The 18,933-nt window shown below is 40.0% G+C and overlaps 1 protein-coding gene across 3 annotated transcripts in view; it reads right to left on the bottom strand.

Moving 5' to 3' along the window:
* Positions 1 to 18,933, bottom strand: part of LOC125976701 (A-type voltage-gated potassium channel KCND3) — a 37,213-nt gene that overhangs the window by 15,610 nt on the left and 2,670 nt on the right. The window lies entirely within an intron of this gene.

The following is an 18,933-nucleotide window of genomic DNA, read 5'->3' as shown; positions in this document are numbered from 1 at the left end:
TTAGGGCTAGGGTTGGGGCTAGGGTTGGGTTTAGGGCTAGGGTTGGGGCTAGGGCTAAGGTTGGGATTAGGGCTAGAGTTGGGGCTATGGTTGGGTTTAGGGCTGGGGTTAGGGCTAGGTTTTTTTCCTATGCAGCTCATGATCCCTTGTGCCAGGTCAGTTCTATAACTATTTATTTTGATAGCTAATTAGCTGTAGCATCAGTTTCTGACTGCCTGAAATAATAAATGTCTATTATTTCACCAAATTAGCTTATTCGTAAAATGCACTTCAGAGTTGGAGTCCGTGAAAGGAAAAGACAATTATTCCCGACTGTCACAGAGTCTTATGTCATAATTCAATTGTAATGAGATTACTTTTCAGAATCCCAATTCTGCCATATCCCAAAAAAAAAAAAAAAAAAACAGAGACAAAAGCGCTATATTCTTACAAAGGATGGAGACGATGAATGCCGGGCTTTCTGTCTTCACGCCACATTACATACTCGACGTGCATTTTGATGACACTGTCACAGAAATAAAGATAATATCTTTATGGAAGACAGTGCTGCAATGCCTTGCTGGGCTCACATTATACAACGTGGAACTATCAAAGGTATCAGGTGAAAACGTGTGCATGTCGATTGTTGTACTTTGATGTCACGAAAATAATCGTCTTAAGTCGAGCTTGTGCAGCAATAAGGGAAGACGCATGTAGATTGCTGTACTTTGTCATAAAAATAAGTGAATTTAATCAATGCGGTGTATGATGTGCTGCAGGAAGAAATAAAAATGTTTTTCGGTATCAGGTGATTGAACTATGGAAGGAATGGCATATAAAGATAAAGAAAAACGATATGGGATGCAGAATTTGTCCGGGATGCTTAATGTATGGACGGTCAGACTTTTGAGTCGCTGGAAAACCACATCTTTATTCATGCAAGTGCATCTTATGCTGCTGTGCCTCACTGAATTGAAAACGACAACAAATGCAATAGCCATAGTCAGGGAAATTGTTTTTTTATCCAATCATTCAAATTGATTCTTATTCCTCAACTGAATTGCATGCATTGAATCTCTTTGTCTGTACTAAAAATGAATGGCTGTCCCACTAACTCGCCCAGTGGGCTACCCCACACCGACGGTCTATCCCTGCTTACGTCCCACCCTCCAATCAGCTGTCTTCGTCGGAGCACCCGGAGATGAGACCAGAAATGAACAAGGCTTTCTTTAGGATCTTTTAAAAAGCTTCCTAAGTAGGTTAGAGGAGAAACTAGGCTGCCCAAGAGGCTCAGGTGGCCTGAGGAGCTCCTGTTGCATCGCTCCAGAGGAACTTTGCAGCTCGGCATGAGGGAAGAGAGCAGGCTGAAATTGGCCTCAAATGTTTCTTGGAAAATATGTTTGGGGTGATGGAGCCAGGGTCTGAGGTCAGCGTTTTGATCATGGAATGAAGTGGTATTTTCCTCAAGATGTCATGAACCATAAAAGTTTGATGATTGTTTTAAAACTGATTCACTGCCATCACAGTTTAAACACATCTTCGACGTCTATAGATGTCAATGGCAGCGAATGAGTTAATAAAAAAAAAATAGTTTGTCGCTCCTTCCTCCACATGGACTCTCCGGGGTTACTGGATAATCTGGCTCCCGTCTGCTCCCATGAACCTTTTATCCTGTACCGTCCCAAACCCAGAATTAAATGTAAACTTGACTCCCATCCCGTGGAATTCCCCCCAAAATGTCAGGCTCTATTTGAAACATCATAAATTGGGCTCATAACCCCTTGTGGTGAATCAAAGTGAATAGACACCTCATTTGCGGCTTTCAACCAAGCACTCCAATTTTTTCAAGATGCCATTAATTTATTTTTACGAAATCAATCTGTCAATTGATTGACTATTACGCCCTTCTCTAAAAACTGTACAAGCATCATATCATTTAATCCGCGTCAAGTTCAAATACGCTGCCTGTTTCCTGAGTCAGAATAGGACAAACAGCAAAAGGTAATGTTTTCACATTGCAAACACGGAGCCATAAAAAGAGATTCCTAATTATTGTTTGTGCTTACGTGCACTTGAATGCGCCATAAAAACTAGAGAGCCATACGAATGTAAAAGTCGTTACTACCCATGCACTCAAACATTAAACCTCCTCATGATTTAAAATTGTTCTTTCAATTTAATGATAGCGTGAGGAAAACTAAGGTGTTGCCAGCTCTGTTGTTCCACTTTTGTGTCTACAATCTCATTGACGACTCTTACTATCGTTTTAAAAAGGCGGCCAAACACCCGAGCAAAACAAAAAGAGGGGCTCTTTAATAAGATATCTTAATTAAAGTCTGGAGACAAACATGGAATTTAATTAAATGATAACAGTTATTTGTTGTTGTTTTTTTTGGTTTGTTTTCTTTTTATGGGGCTAAAGCGCTAATGAGAGAACTACATATACACAAGAAAAGCAGGGCATCACATCTGAATGCTGCAAACAATGAGCTGCTTTATTAACAGACGCTACAGTAAGTAGTTCCACGGGAAGGTCTTTAGGATTGTTACTGCTGTAAAAACACAACAGGAGTCTCACTTTAATCAAATGTAAAATATCCGTAAATGAGGTTTGTTGTGCCGGGGGCAATAACACACTGGATCAAACAAAATACAAAAAGTACAGTACATAAAAAAATAAAATAAAATACAAAAAAAGTAGCCCACAAGAATCTATGAAGTCTGTTCACGAGAGAAATAATCCCCTCTTCCCTGATCTTCTTAATTAAGGCATACTAGTTTACAAGATCTTTGTTTTCCCTGTGTCGCTTCAGTAAATTTAGCCCTGCAGCTTGAAGAGGAGGAAGCAAAACTTTTTTTTTTTTAAGATTCTGTTAATGTGGTTCACATTTGATATGATCGCTTTATCTGCAGGATCAAGAATAACAAAAAGAATGAGATTCACAACAAGGAATTCGGTCACGCATTATTCATACATGTTTGCGCTGGCTGCTCAATATTGACTGCGGGGTTGTTTTGAATATTTTGACCTTCATTCGAGTTTCCTTTGAGTATCAACAAATACTGATTGTCTAAATATGCATATCAATACAGATTCAAATCTGGATCAAATTGCCTTCGGCTCCAAGGTTTTGTTTGCTGGTGAGAAATGGAATTAAATGATCATGATTCGGAATATAGTTTGTGAATTTGGATATTATGACTTGGATGCCTGAAAAAGTCTCAGGGAGCCTTGACGGAAATTGAACCGATAGTTGGCAATTTTGGTTTCATGCTTTCCTTATGATTTTATCATTCACTCGTTTTATTTTGACCTTTCCTCAATTTATTTTAGTCTTATCCTTCCTTACAAGTTTCGCCTCATTTGTTTCAGCTTTATTTTCTCTATATGAGCTGTATTTTGAGGTTGTTTTTTTTCGGGCCCCAATCGGATCGGATAAATCAAGTCGATATTTCTTTTTTCTAAGAAGTGACAATGCACATTAATCACATCATATGATGTAAATGTGCTCAAGTTAGCTACTTTAAACTAATCCAGCAGTCCCTTGGGCCGAAGTACAAGCAAACCAAACATGGCAAGCATTAAAATCAAACAATATAAACATAAAAAAGTCACGTACAGAGAATATTTCAAGATTTCCCGGTCTTGCTACAGTATATCTAACAAAACAATTATTAATACAATTCAAGTGAACACTTGACACGTGTCACGCTTGTAAGCTTGTTTACACAGCATGCGCTTTACATCTTGTTGCTATATTAGTAGAAGGTAGCCAAAGACAGCTCTTGTCCTCCTCAACCCATTAGTGGAGAAACACATCATTTCTGTAAACATATTTTCCCATGCATGTTTCCAGCACAGATCATTATTTCTGATGGATGGATAAAAAAAAAGGACTCCGCCAGGCATAAAAAACATGTCTGGAATTGGTAAGGATGGAAGACAGTTCGTAATGAGAAAAGTGCAGATGAAAAAATTCTGCCGACCCTTCGCTACGGGATGAGGTCGGCCAGCAGAAATTTTCGAACAGGTTGAATATGAAGCGTTTAAGTCACATTTGGGTCATCCGGAGACAAGTTCCATCTGTTTGAGTCTGTCTCTCCACACACTCGACCTTTACTCTGACAACAATCCTCCCGCTGTTTCCCTCAGCAAACATCTGCTCAGCCGCGATAGGTTTTGAAATATTAGGCGGCCAAGCCTCCCTGAGCGACCCGCCACTTGCAGAATAAATTACATAGGATTTTTTTCCCTCAGGAGCGATTGTGAAAGGAATCAACACCACAGGAAAACACTTTATTTCCCAGTGTTATTTACACACCCGTTGATTACCTGGCTTTTATTTGTTCTCTCTACATCGTGCCGACTGGGAACTCTCAAGGCAACTTAGAATGAATGAGCACGCGTTTGGAGTTACTGAGCACCCTGTGATTTTAACCATTAACTCTTATCGTGGTTCAAAAATATTCACATCACGCCCCAGTGTTAAAAGCATGACATCTTTCAACTGTTGACAGTATCAATGCTGAACTTGGATTGCAGGTTCATTCATCTTGAAATACCTTATCCGGTGAATCCACTAAAAGGATTACTGTTTTTTTTTTTCACTAGTTCAACAAAGAAACTACTTTTTAGAGACATATCAGATAATCGGGGCTTTGCTGACTGAAGGGAATGCTAAAAAAAATTAAAATGTCAATCTGTTACCAGTGATGAGCATTCTGTCAGTTTGTTCCAATTTCTCGGATGGAGGACGAGAAGTTATTTTGCATAAGGCGGACTGAGTCAAGACAGAAGTGGGTTTTCGTCCATCGTTGTAATCGTCCCCAACAGGGTCAAGTACGGACTGACAGAACAAAACAATGAAAAATGAACTAGTAAATTGGTAGTGACCTGTGAATTTATCCACAGGTTTATTGTACTAATCTTTATTTGTAGAATTTTTAATATGAACGACTGTATCAGATGAGTTCTGTGTGTTGGTTCATCCTCTTAATCCTGCGCTCTAAAAACAAAACAAATGTAAAACCATTTCCCGTGAAGTTGCACTCAGCTAAGCTGCGACAGCAGCGAGAGGATCATCGCCAACTGCACAACGCTTCAAATCTCATGCTTTCTTCTCACTGCCTTCTCCTTACTCTGAAAAACATCTCCTAAAATGCAAAAGATGAGTCGAAGTACTTTTCAACTGATGCCTGGCTTTAGCATCCGCACAACAACTGACAAATGCACCTGTAATCGGTGCAAAACAGAACAGGCCAAAAGTATTCAATAAAAGTCATTAGACGCGGTTCTGCACTTAAATAACTTGGTCAATCTTTGTCATTCACCTACGGAACGGCCGCCCTGCAATTTACACATCACTTTTCTTTGCTGTCATTGGGCGCCATTAGCGTTGGACTGAAAAGGGACGTGCGGTCACCACAATCACGACAGAGTCCACAAATTACTTTCCTTAGCTTTGGCGTACCTGGTTCGCCTCTGGTTTGTTGTTCCAAGAGTCTCTAGTGGCTAGAGAGGACACAACTTGAATAAGTTATTTTCTTGCACAACACAAGCTGCAAAAATCAATGTCAGAACACAACGTATGGAGGAGGGAGAAGTCACTGTGGATTCTTCTTGCGTTGACTTTTTTTGCTTGCTTACCTCTGCTTCACACTTTCTTATAGTACAAAAGAAGAACTTCTACACCTTGTGCTGGCTTGAGGAAAGTCTAACTTTAACCAAGTCAAACTTCTAAGGCCACTTTGATCAAATTTAAGGGCTCAGTATTTTATACTTTTTATTTTGCTTCTTTTTAACCATTTTTATATAGTGTATAAATTCATGCATCAAAATCATGTTTAGCAATACTAATATATTTGTACCTGTAAACATTTTACTTCTGGATTAAGTCTTCAAAATTACTTCTCCCACATAATTGATGAATGAAAAGTTTCATTAGCTGGCTAAATTCGTTAACATGACTTACCGTATTTGCCGGTGTACAGGTCGACTCGGTGTATAAGTCGACCCCCTAAAATTCGACGGAAATTTACGATTTTATGATATATCCTTTGTATAAGTCGAGCTCAATTGTTGCATTATATTAAACTTCAAAATTCAATATGCGAAATTTATTGACGAAATGTGTTCAAATTCCGGGAGGCCGTGCGCATGCGGCATCCGTGTGGCCGAAAATAGCCCCCGCCGAGCGGATCGGCTGTTTATAAGCACCGCGGAGGAGATCGCTGAGCCTCATTCGACTTCCAGCGGGCCGCGCACTCGCGCACGCCGCCCGGCACATCCGGGAGGCCGTGCGCACGCGCCGAGTGGCCGAAAATAGCCCCCGCCGAGCGGATCGGCTGTTTATAAGCACCGCGGAGGAGATCGCTGAGCCTCATTCGACTTCCAGCGGGCCGCGCACTCGCGCACGCCGGCCGGCACATCCGGGAGGCCGTGCGCACGCGCCGAGTGGCCGAAAATAGCCCCCGCCGAGCGGATCGGCTGTTTATAAGCACCGCAGAGGAGATCGCTGAGCCTCATTCGACCTCCAGCGGGCCGCGCACTCGCGCACGCCGCCCGGTTCAAATTTTCTAAGTGCAACGCACAATGAGATGCATGAGAAACGGCCTTGGTTACCATCACATTTGAAGCGATGAATACGAAGTTAAATTTTATGACTCGGTGTATAAGTCGAGGTCGATTTTTTTCGGTCGATTTTGGATCGAAAAAGGTCGACCAATACACCGGCAAATACGGTAGTTGTTGCATTCACGATTCACTTACATGACATTGTGCTAACGTTATTCATATTTATTAGTTTTGCCAATTTTTGAACTGTATTAAACCCAACACACTAATTTGAACTCTTTAAATCCATCAATTTCAATTTTGCAAAGACCATCTGTCATCTGACACCATTGTGGGCTCCCGGTCTCAATCTACTTATTCCGTCTTTTTTTTTCTTTTCTCTTTTTATTGTGTATCCACTCAGGCGTCAAGGCTGAACATATTTTCAGAGAAACATGAAATTGTCTTTGAGGTCTTAGGTCAACTTAGCACTCATTTGTACACGATGAGTCTACGTGGGTCTTTGCAGAAAAGGTGGCATTGTGTGCTTCATGTCAAGGACGATTGTGCATTGAAATTTGGCCACACTGCACTCTTGGTGTTCATGGACGTCAATGGGGGGGAGCGCTGAAAACTGAATTCTACTAAGTCACCCTCAGTGTGGAGCCATGAAAGCGTGTGAACGACTAAAGCAATGTGAACAGATGGCGTTTAGGCAATGCCACCGCCATTCCCAATTTTATGTTTCATAATCACTGTTTTGGAAAGGGTTGGTGCTGTCTATGTTGTGCAGCTGTTAACATTTTGGACAACTATGGTGTCACAGGCAACACAATTAATTCTAGTTAAAGGCTAGGCAAGCGAGAGTTTCGGCATTTTTACAGATGTTCAGCGGGACTCAATTGCATTTTATAGGAATCAACTCGCTAAAAGAGACCAAGTAGCTACTCTTAAAAGTCACTTGCTAATGTTAGCCTTAAATCCTCTTGTTAGTTGTGAACAAAATCACCAAACAGCCTCCGGTTCGAGTGAACAAACACAGATGGAACAATTTCTGTGTAATTGCGAAAAAGAATTAATCCAATTCAAATTGACATTGTAATGTAATAGAATGCAATTTTCAAATCACGAAGGCTGGAATTCTATTATTACTCAAACACATCATCACATTAGCATTGATTACACAAAAAAAAAAACATTTCAAATCATTCAACCCCTAGCACCGCGTCATAACGACGTGTAGAAGGCACCAATGGATTTTTTATTGAATATTCTGAGCTTCTGTTTTCATCCTAGTGGAGATTCTCCCATCCCTTATAAAGTCGAATTAATTTGCCCTTTGTTTTACACATTGTCGATCAAGGTTGTTACAATAATGCCCTTCCACAATCGCTCTATTTTTTTCCCTCGTTATTTGCTTTTTATAACGTGTGATAACCGACATTGCTCCAGAAGCACTTAACCCGCTGCATGTATCTTCATAATGACATATCTTTAATTTCTTTTCGAATGCTGAGTTGAGATAAAGCAAGCACAGGACCATTGATTTTCTGCAAAGACATAAACATTCCCTGAGGTCTATTTCCAGCTCGTACAATTAGTTTGTGATCTTCCCACCACAAATGTTGCATATTCTTTGTTTTAAATACCCTCGGGTAATTATATAAATATTGTGCGCTTATATTTATAATTTTAATATATTAATATTAATTAATAAAATTAATATTTTAATTCTATGAGCAAATTAATTACTAATTTCCAAGAATTTTTTTTCATGTCCTTACGTATTGCAGATAGCCAATATAGCTCAGGTCTAAGACTTCTTATTCCATTTTGGCAACATTTTTAGTATTACTGGACGCTGTCAAAGGACCTGATTGATTTCCAGGAGTCGCTCAACCAGGATCTGACTGAGTCGAAAGGTCCAGTAAAATCGATATTTGTTCCTTTTCAGCAAAAACTCTGCGACTGCCGGTCAATGTCAAAGTAAAAACACGATTGACTTGATTGAATATTTGACCCAAGATGGCCGAGGTTGAATGCAGGATCGTTCTGTGCGCATCAGCAGATTGCAGGCCTGATCCCCAATCATTTTTTTTGTCAAGCTTTAAGGAATTCATTTACATGAAAAATAACAACCATAGTGATTTTTAATGATGGTGGCCATTTTGAAAGTGTGCTCTCAAGTTACTTTCATACAATGGTTATCATATCTAATACAATATAAAATATAATGATATATTTTACTAGTACTACAGAAGGACCTCTTTGGATAAATCCCACTCTAGCTAATGAAGGCTTAAATGTCAAACTTAATTGTTTCTGGAGCAAGGTTGCTTTGTCCACCTGTTTGCACAAGCGACTCGTGAAGTGATGAGGCTTAATTGGAGAGTAAAATGGGGACTGATTATAAAAGCGGGCCGGCAAAACAAAGAAAGATGTGGTGAAGAGCTCGATGAGCTTGCTGATTTCATCAGAATGCAGAAACAGCTCCTGCATTGGAGTGGTCCTCTAAACAAGGTTGAGCAATTAGTGGTGTCCACTCCATCTTTTGCAAAACAACTGCCCATGTTTGTAGCGCTTAGCGCTGACATTTGGCACACGCGAGTGTGGCGACACGAACGAGCGATGTGGAAAAAATGGCTCGTAAACAACACTCCAGGGCTTGTTTTGTACACATAAGGACAATAAACTTTTGTCTAGTGGTGAGTACTGAAACGAGGACAATGAATGGCTGATGTTTTTCAGTCAAGGAGCAACAGCAAACATGCACAATTCAATCCTAAAATACAGTATAGTGGGGCCTAAAATGTAAGTATAATCCATTCAAAGCTATGTTGGTACTTTGGCGTGTATTGACTAAAAGGATCATGAGGCCTCCCCTCCCCAAACGTTTTCAGACAACAACATGGCTTCAGAAATTTTTCAATATTTCCATTAGATTTGAATGTTGAGGTTCCAGCTATTGTACATATACTGTATAAATATTTTTTTTCTTTTTGGTTGGATACAGATGGCAAAATCAATCCCAAATGGTTTGCCTGCCAAACCTTTCCAGGGAAAATGACACAAAAAGAGTGTGCGAGTGTTTGTGACTATTGTGTAGAGAATAGCGAAAGGACGCGCCGCACACAATTCGGGAGAATGAGGCACTATGTTGTCACTTTTTCTTCTTCTAACCATACAATGACAGAAGAGAAAAGGCTCTCTGAGTTGTGGTTGGTCTCCATGGTGATTTGTGAAGCTCTAACTCCTCCAGTCATGCACTCACTGTTGAGCAAAACCTGCTTGGTTCATACGCTGGTTAATCACTTTTGGGGCTCATTAAACTGTTAATGATGAAGAATTATCTTAATTGCCTCAACTAATTTCAAGCACTTATTTTGACGTTGTACATGTGTGTACACATGTAGAGGCTTTTATTCGTACAACAGAAACATTCTGCTTTTGGACAGCAGTTGGATCTTGTTGCTCACTGTTTAAAAGTGTAGCATCGAGCTTGGACAACAAAAATGACAACAGGTGTTTAATTCTAGAATGGACCAATATATTTCATTTTGACATCAAGAGAACACCTAATACGCAGTCATCAGACTGTCACTAGCAAATACGGAGACGTGGGAGGGAAGAATCTCAGAAATGCATTCAAGTGGACAACGTCCTTGGAAATGTGTTGGCTCAAGTACATTTGAAAGTTTAGAGAATTTAGAAAAAAAAAGGTAACCAAAATATTATATATTTTTTTCAATGTCAGTAAAATGATACTACAAACTTACAACATTTTTAATGAATTACCTAATCAATGTAATGGTTACATTCCCTTCTTTCCAATTTTAAAAGCGGTTTTCAAATCTAAACAAATCACATATTCACTTTTAGCATTTCCCCGCCAGCCACTCACTCAGTGCTGAAAGTGGCACTATGCCTTATTAACTAGGACACTCAGCAGGCGCAGGGTACTTCCATTGAAAAACGGCCACAGGAAAGTTTGAACACAGACGACAGATGGACATATTAAGGATCATAAGTTTCTGACTAAGGACTACAAAACCAATCAAACCGTTTTAATTAAGAGTCCCGGTAATGGAGCTCATGATCACAAAAAGTATTTTCTCTGAGAAACATTTATAGCTCTTTAGTGGTTCATATTCTCATTAGTATTTCAATTCATATTTATTCATTTCCGATTGCGTTTGTTGTCATTTGGGTCACCAGTGAGTTGGCGTCTATCCCAAATGACTTGAACTGGTCGCTAACCCAATCGCGGTACAATTAAAATATTGAAATGAGGTGTACTTGCATCGGCTTCCTGTAACATTGACACGACATTCTCTTCAAGGGGGAAAAGTAAATAAATAATCAAATTTCAAAATGAAAATCCATTGCATGTTTTGCTCTCCCAAGATGTTGAGCGCAGGTAAATCGTTTCAATCTCCCACAACTATTAACCAAACAGTAATTTGGATGGCAGATTTAATGGAAATAAAGTGTGCACTGATTAAAAAAAATTATAAGCCTGAGTGCACATAGTTTGGGTCCCATTTTGGCAGACAGGTGCACATGCATAAAAACGAGCATATCTTCATTTTTGTGCCGTGGCAAGTCTAGTTTATTGTGCTCAAAAATGTGGCAGACATGTTATGTCAATGGCACCTCTCTCTCTTTGCTGAATTTAAAGCGGATGAGGGCAGCCGCTCGCACTAAATGGGAAAAAAAGTCAGCTGCATCCCCTCCCACAACGGCGCAAACATCCCCTTCTACCAGTTTCGGAAAATATTTTAAGTTTTTTAAGTGACTTGATGGCTATATTTCGAGTTGAGCAACCCTTTCCAGTGCATCGACAATATTTCCTAATAGGACTATTTTATGGTCTCTTTATGAAGCAATAAATGGAGCGTGAAGTTCCAGCACGTTGTGTTTAAAAGTCCATCACATTCCGTTTTTTTTTCCCACAGCCAAACAGAGTAACGTGACATTGTGACAAGCTGATGTATTATTTCATTGTTGGCAGCCAATACTAGCACCATGACACATTATCACTCTCTTACTCATTAGAGAAGCAATCTGTCGATCCAGGTGTGAGAATTAAAAAAAAAAAAAAAAAAAAATAGCTGTCGCGGCCTGTTGCTGTTTTCATGAATCTGGCTAATACAGCAAACTCTAACCTACCCAACTTTTATGTTCTCCTGAATCACTCGGCTTGTGATTGGGTTTGCGCATTCCTAAACGGTGGGCATCGAGCGGAAGAAAACAAATGGCTGAGAGCTAGGCATAAATCACACTTTTTTCCGGACGTGCGGTGTTGTAAACATCTTGGCGCGGCAATGAAGCAGCAATTGGAATTCATTTGTGGTTACGAGTCCTAGTACGTGAGGAAGATTTCACGTCCCTCCGGTGAGCGTTTGTTCCCTCTTTTCACACTCCAGACATTTGAATCCCCCCCAAAATAGATTAGATACACGCTGAAGTGAATTCCACAGAAACAGTTTATCATGCGTCAAAAAGTTGGCACTTTGAAGCCTTTTATGGTGCCAGATGACAAATGAAATGGATTATGTCTCCGCTAATAAAATAAGTGGCCAATCTTCACCCCAGCTGTTTATCAAAAGTAATCCCACTCTAATCACTACATTGACACCAAACTTTTTTAAACCGCGCACAGCCTTCAACTGTCTTAAATTTAATTGAAAAAAAATCATGTACAAAAACGCCAGCATTTTAATTGATTATTCACTCATTCATCTAATTCTGTTCATCCCACCGAGGGTTACCCGAGTGTGAGCTTTTGCTTTCAGACTCTTAACGAATTGATTATAAATGTTCCGCATACTTATTTATTAAAAGAAAATGTCATCCCTTATTTATTGAAACTGAACACAAATATGGAACACAGTTGTCTTGTCATATTAAATAATCACAAAATACACTTCTTGCTTTCATCAATTCAGTGAATTATTGGATGAAAAGGCCGGTCGAGTGCTAAACATGAAACACATCCTGATACGACCTGAATTTTATGGATTTAATTTTCTCTTCCTGCCGCAGTCGGTACATCTGAGATAAAAACCTTTTGGTAAACAAATAAAACAGCAGCGTGGATCCATTAGCTTTATTGTGGAACCAATGTTTCCATAAAAGCCTGAGTGTCAATGAATATGTGATTTTAAATATTACTGGATGGACAACTGAATTGGAACAAACACTTTTCTCCTGATATGAAAATGTGCCGTCTGCGGGCGTACAGTGCCAAGTCTTCCTGCTCGAAAAACAAAGCAATTTAAAATCAACACAGAGTCACGCAAGCTGTTGTCGCTCCCTGTGTACTGCTACCGTATCTTGAGTCATGACGTTCAAAAGCGGGCCATGAAATATGAGCTTATTTTTGCGTATATTCTTCAAATGTGTTTTTTTAGAAAATGCAGTCCGTTTCATCAACTTGATATGTCCCGTTATGGACGCTTTACTCTGCACGGAACTGTGAGACGGTTATCAATTTGGATCAGACGAAACATATTGTGTAACAGTAAAGATCTGAACTTGAAGCAGAAGTCAGTGCTGACCACACACGACCGACCACTTGTGACGACTCATTGTAAAGGTGACGGAAATTCATCGAATCGCTAGCGCTAAGGTTTACCTTCGACCTTACATCATCCATTTAAAATACTACTTGAAATTATATTTACGCCCAAAAAATTGGGGCTCATGACTAAACTGAGAAAGTCGTGTGGAATTGAAAAATCACGAAAGTGGCCAGGCTCAAGTAAAGCCGTTGACCCTATCCAGGTGTCCTTGAGGAAGACACTGAACCCCCAATGAATATCAAATCTGTTCTTCTTTCTCCGGTTTTACCCGTTAGCTTACCGCTACTGTATGACGACCTGTCAGTATCGTCCATCACGCGTGTTGGGTTATCAGCAGGTTTTCTACAGTATTCCTCGTACGCAGCCAAACCTTTTGCTGCCTGCATTTGGAGATAAGGGCCAAGCTGCTAAAAATACGCTAGAAAACAGAGCATGTGGTGTCATTCAAGGTCCTTCTTTGTATCCTGACGCCAACCCCTTTTGATAGGAAACTTTGCCAGCAGGTATTAAAGGCTTTTACTTCGTCACAGGCCTTCATTCTACAATTCCTGACATGTCTTTATCAAAGGTCCTCCTCTCATCTGTATGCTCACTTTGTCTTCTGATTATAACCTGTGCTCAGTTGGATTTAAAAAAATGTTCCTCCTTGTCAGGGTGAAACCTCATCCAAGGAGGGAGTCTTGAACTTCAGAGCCAACTTCAGATTCCTTATCCACTAGGCCACTCATGTACATAAATTGGAACGATTTTGGCTTGCATACAGTTAGTTGAGTGGCAGGATGAGAAAAACAAAAGAACAAAGAAAATGACTTTTCTTCACCGTCACACAAAGTATAGTGGTTGAACTTGACAGCAGCATTCAGCTTTCAGGGGACTCAAAGACAGGAAACATAAATCCAGGAAAAGAGGTTTAAACCTCCCTTTTACCAAGCTCATCACTAAAACGTCAAAGACAAAGAAACATGAGTTGAGATTTTTTTCCCCCGTTTTACTCCCATTAAGGATTTTCCTGTTACTAAGCCAACCTCTAAAACCTTGCCCACAAAGGAACTCAGGAACACAATGTTTTTTTTTTCACGGTCAAACTGACATTTCACTGCCATTAAGTATAGAGCTGAATTTCCTTAACCTTCTCAATGGAGTCTCTTGCGAAGAAGGTCTTGACCTTGCCGTTACTAAGTTAACAGCCAACACCTGGCCCACGGATGAAATAAAACCTTTAATGCTGGGATCCAAAGTCAGCACCGTCTCCAGTCGGCCAAGCAGTCACGCAATACTTCAACCTTCCTGAGTTCCTCAATGGAACTCGCTCACAAATTCTTGAATGAGACATACTGACCAACATACGAAGAAGGAAATCTCATCTGACACAAAGAAAACAAATGCTATGCGGCTTGGGGGTTTCATTGAGTTTGTCCAACCAGAGATCTTACGGTGGAATTACGCTTTGGTCATTTAGGCCACTTAGTGATCCAGTAATCCTTTACAATAATTCCATTTTTTGGTGTGTAATGAAATAAAACTGGCACTGTGTTACATTACATTGCTATTGTTAGAAAGCAGCATCCTGGCAATTTGGCCGCAAGAGCATCTTGGCCCAATAAAGACGGGAATATATCCAATCTCCTACTAGCGGAACTCGTTTTGACCTCTGGGTTCAACGAGGCGACGAAATCATCCAATTATTCATGCCACTGGGTAGCTACACAACCTCTGAGGAGAAAAAAAATAAAATTCTGCTAGCAGAAAAAAATGAACTCTCCTTTAATGGCATTCAAAGAAATCATTTTCTTTTCTAGTCGTTGTTTGGAATTGTTACTAAAAAGTCAATAAATCCCTTTCACAAAACTAAATTGCTGCAGTGATGCTGTTATGTGTTTTGCTTTTTGTGCTTTCCAAGTACAATAATACTTGTAATATTTTAAGGGAGGAAACAGCAATTAAAAGCTTATTAGGTTTTGAAAGATTCCATTTCCCTTTTACCAATCTAAAGTCCCCGTCGAGCACCCCGTCGTTGTTTGTTTAGCAATATCCGAAACAGCTCGGGCTTTTTCCGACCCTTGGGAGCCAAGCTACATTTCGGAACAATGGATGTCGCTCTGCCTTTCTCATCTTCCGTCTCCCATTTTCTTTTGGACTAAGGAGGTCCAATAAACATCTGACCCCTCCCTCTTTCTAACGCTGGCCTCTGGGCCCGGTCCACTTAGTCTAATAGAAACGTGGAGGCGAACGCACAGAGGGAGGCCATCCTAAAAGTCTCTCAGAAGAAAGCAGATTATATATAGCCACTGATTAAGGCAGCGATGGGAACATGACCTACATGCATGGCAACATCTTTTTTTTTTTTTTTTCCTCACTTTGCCACTACAGAACAAACCTCACGTCCAGGTCCGGGACTCTCCAACTGGGAGGCTCACTCTAATTATACCAACCGAGTCAGATTTCACTGCACACCTCATTAATATTTTCTCATTATTGGGTTAATCATGTGGTGTGGAAGACTCGGTCCAACATCCACTCTCACTGTCATGTAGGTATTGTCCGGATCATGTATCAAATTAGAAGATTACACTTGAAATGGATCACTGCCTTCCGCATTGAGCAAATGCCCCTAAAATTAGCTGGTGAAGAAGGAGGACTCGTGGGGAAGAAAATTAGTCTTTTAGAAGACATGCCACTGATCCCAGCAAGCAGGTTGTCCGGCCGGTAGAAACCCGCAGGATGCAAAACCTTTTATCAGCTACCCGAATCTGATTTAACACCCTGGACAAACCTTGCGTCGAGCTTCCCTCCGTGGGCCCATTCCTCCCCCAGAACCGGCCCATTACCCAAGGCACGGTGAGGAGGCCCATAAAAGCAAACAAGACCAGATTTAGTACGAGCAAATAAGTATGGGAGACGTCAGCACATCTTTTTCTATGACAGCAGTGATGGCGAAGAGGGAAAACTGCGATGATCATCAGAGAAAAATAAATGACCTTGTAAAAGAAGCACCTGTGGCTAAAACCAAACTGAGTTTTTTGCTTTCTGGACCTGGATTCTCCATCCCTGAACTAGAAATGGATGGAAAAGGGTCTTGTTGAAATAACGACCAAGAAGTTCTTTCTACACTTATATTACGCTCACCCAACAAATTATTTTTTGAGTGTACTGTACAGACATACTGCCAATAAACAAAAAACAAAATGAAAAATGTGTTACGGAAAGGAAAGTATGTTGTGTTTCTGAATTGTAATACATCATCAGGAAGAAAGGGTTTAGTGAGGAATTATCAGATTCTTCTCTATCTGCCTGTCACGAGCTCTCCAACTTTATCCAAAAGTAACAATATTTTACAAGGCATGTCCAAATCACATCTTACTATGATCATGTGATGGATTTTCAAACAAGTTTCAGTGTGACCTGAGAAAAGTAAAATGTGAACAAGTCAGCCGAAGCAAACGGTCGTTCAACAGAGCCTGAGCTGTGTTTGTTTTTTTTCCCTGAGTTTTTCTTGCCTCTGTCTCCAAGTGCTTGCTCATGTGAGGTTCACATTTTTTGGTCGACAGTGAACCTGTCACTCAAGGATTTGGTTTGCGTGAGAAAGTAACAAAATAAAAACCATGGGGACAACCCGGAACCTCAGAACTGAAAAGCCGACATGTTAACAGCCAGTCCGCTAGCTGCACTTTTGCAACTCAGTGCTTGATAGAACATTGTGTGTTGTCGTCACAATGATTCGAAATATTTATTATATTGACAGATGGTGAACTTATCCCCCATGAGCATATGCGCATGATTGGAGGATTTGCTGTTAATTCCAAGCATCAGCCATGAATCATTTTTACTTACACCTACTGCTGTTTTTCTTTGAACAGCTTGGCGTTGGGAGATAGCTTTGAAAAAAAAACTAAAAGACAACAGTACAAAGTTAGCAGAGAAAGAAGACAAAGACATTTTAGTAACTACAATCAAAGGCGTAGTGGGCTGCCAGAAACGGAATACTGAGAGGATATTGCTATTATTGGTTAACGTGGGGGCTGCACTGGCACTAAGTTTAACTAAAGATGAAACAACATTAGTCTATTTAGAGTCTTACCTCCAGGCTAATAAAAACAAAAAAGATTGTGAGTTCCTTGTTATTGTCTGTCTGTATGACTTAGCCTTGAACACGCATCCAGTCTGATTGAACGGCAATGCGGCTGTTTTTTATTTATGTATGTATGTATGTATGTATGTATGTATGTATGTATGTATGTATGTATGTATGTATGTATGTATGTATGTATGTATGTATGTATGTATGTATTTTTCTGAGAATTTGGATAGACGCTACTATTGTTGCTTGGACATAATGCCATCTCTCTCTCAAAAACATTGCTTGCGGAGCTCAAAACATTGCTTGCGGAGCTCAATGGTGCATAATGCTTTCACCTTGGTATTTCTCTCCCTCTCTCTGTCTCTCTTTTTTTTATGTATGATATCAAAGACTATGGAAAGGAACTTGCCAATGTACAAATAATGGGAACAAAGAAATTCATGCAGCCCTCAACTCTGCAAAAAGGTTTGCTCTTAATAGATTTTCTTTGACTTTTGTAAAGCAGCATTAACTTGCCTCATCTTCCACAAACATAATTACAGAAAATGGTAAATCGTAAATGGAGGTACTTTCGCTACACCATATGGTGCCCTAAGTGTTTCCAAAAAAAAATCTGAAAACAGGTGTTTTTGTCTTGACAAAATAAAATGTCCCTTTTGTCAAAACACATGCAAACATACATGTTTGCATACACATAAGGCGCTAAAAATCTATTTTTTTTAAAAAAAATCAACCTGAAAAAAAAAAACATTGTTAAGAATCAAGCGCCACTATGGTAATTCTCCCCAACATATGCTGAGCAGTTCTAAGTCTGTAAAAAGTTACAAGGCCACATCATACCGTTTATTACAGACCAAATGAGGCTCAATGTGACATCTGGACTGGTGGCCCAGTAACGATTTGGACCTCCACCTATTTTGGCTTTATAGCTTTGGAACAGTCAAGCTCGAGATGTTAAATAATGCAGTATAAGAGGGGGCGAGCGAGGGGGGTTGGCACACTCTAGTAAACAGCAGCAACTTTGCCGATCATCAAGCTTTGTGTTCACCTGAATCACTCAAAACAATACAATCTAATGAAACAGTCCAATCTATCCATCCATTTTCTATACAGCAAGAATCCCGTTAGAAACATGAGAACAATAGCCAAAAAACTAATTGGAAGGGTAAAATTCATTCTGTACCACTTCACAAGCTAATGAGGTCCATTTTCAAAGTTGATGGCATGAAGTGTTTTGAAGATAATCTTGTATTGACCCTGATTAAAAGAAAGTAGGGGATATCATTCTTTTCACTTTGCCAGAAAACTTTAGCAGCACGTTCTGGTTTGCCCCGTGGGTCACGGCCGCGGAGCTCTGCAAGCTTGTGAAATATTAAGCGTGTTGAATCATAATAAATGTGACAGAAGGAGCCTCCTGGGATTCTTTGCCTTCGGGCTCCAAACACAATGCTGGGTGGACTTTATGATGCCTTTAAATCAATTCCTCACAAAGCAGTAGTTGTTTTGTTAGACTCAACACCTCAGCCGTAAATATGCTCCTTGTGGGAGGCCACTGGTCGAGATGAACCACAATAGATAAACAACCACTCTTATTTCAAAAGTGCGTAAGACTGTGTATTGACTGTTTTTTGTGATGCTTAATGAAAATTTGATTGTAATGTATAAATCCGTAAGTTTTCAATTTAAGGTGCACAATTACATTGGAAAATCACCCTGTGATGCTTAATTAGAGATATGGA

Source organism: Syngnathus scovelli, chromosome 11, assembly GCF_024217435.2.
Source record: "Syngnathus scovelli strain Florida chromosome 11, RoL_Ssco_1.2, whole genome shotgun sequence".
Taxonomy (NCBI): Eukaryota; Metazoa; Chordata; class Actinopteri; order Syngnathiformes; family Syngnathidae; genus Syngnathus; species Syngnathus scovelli.
Note: the sequence above shows the minus strand (reverse complement) of the source record. Positions and strands in the feature narration are given on the sequence as shown.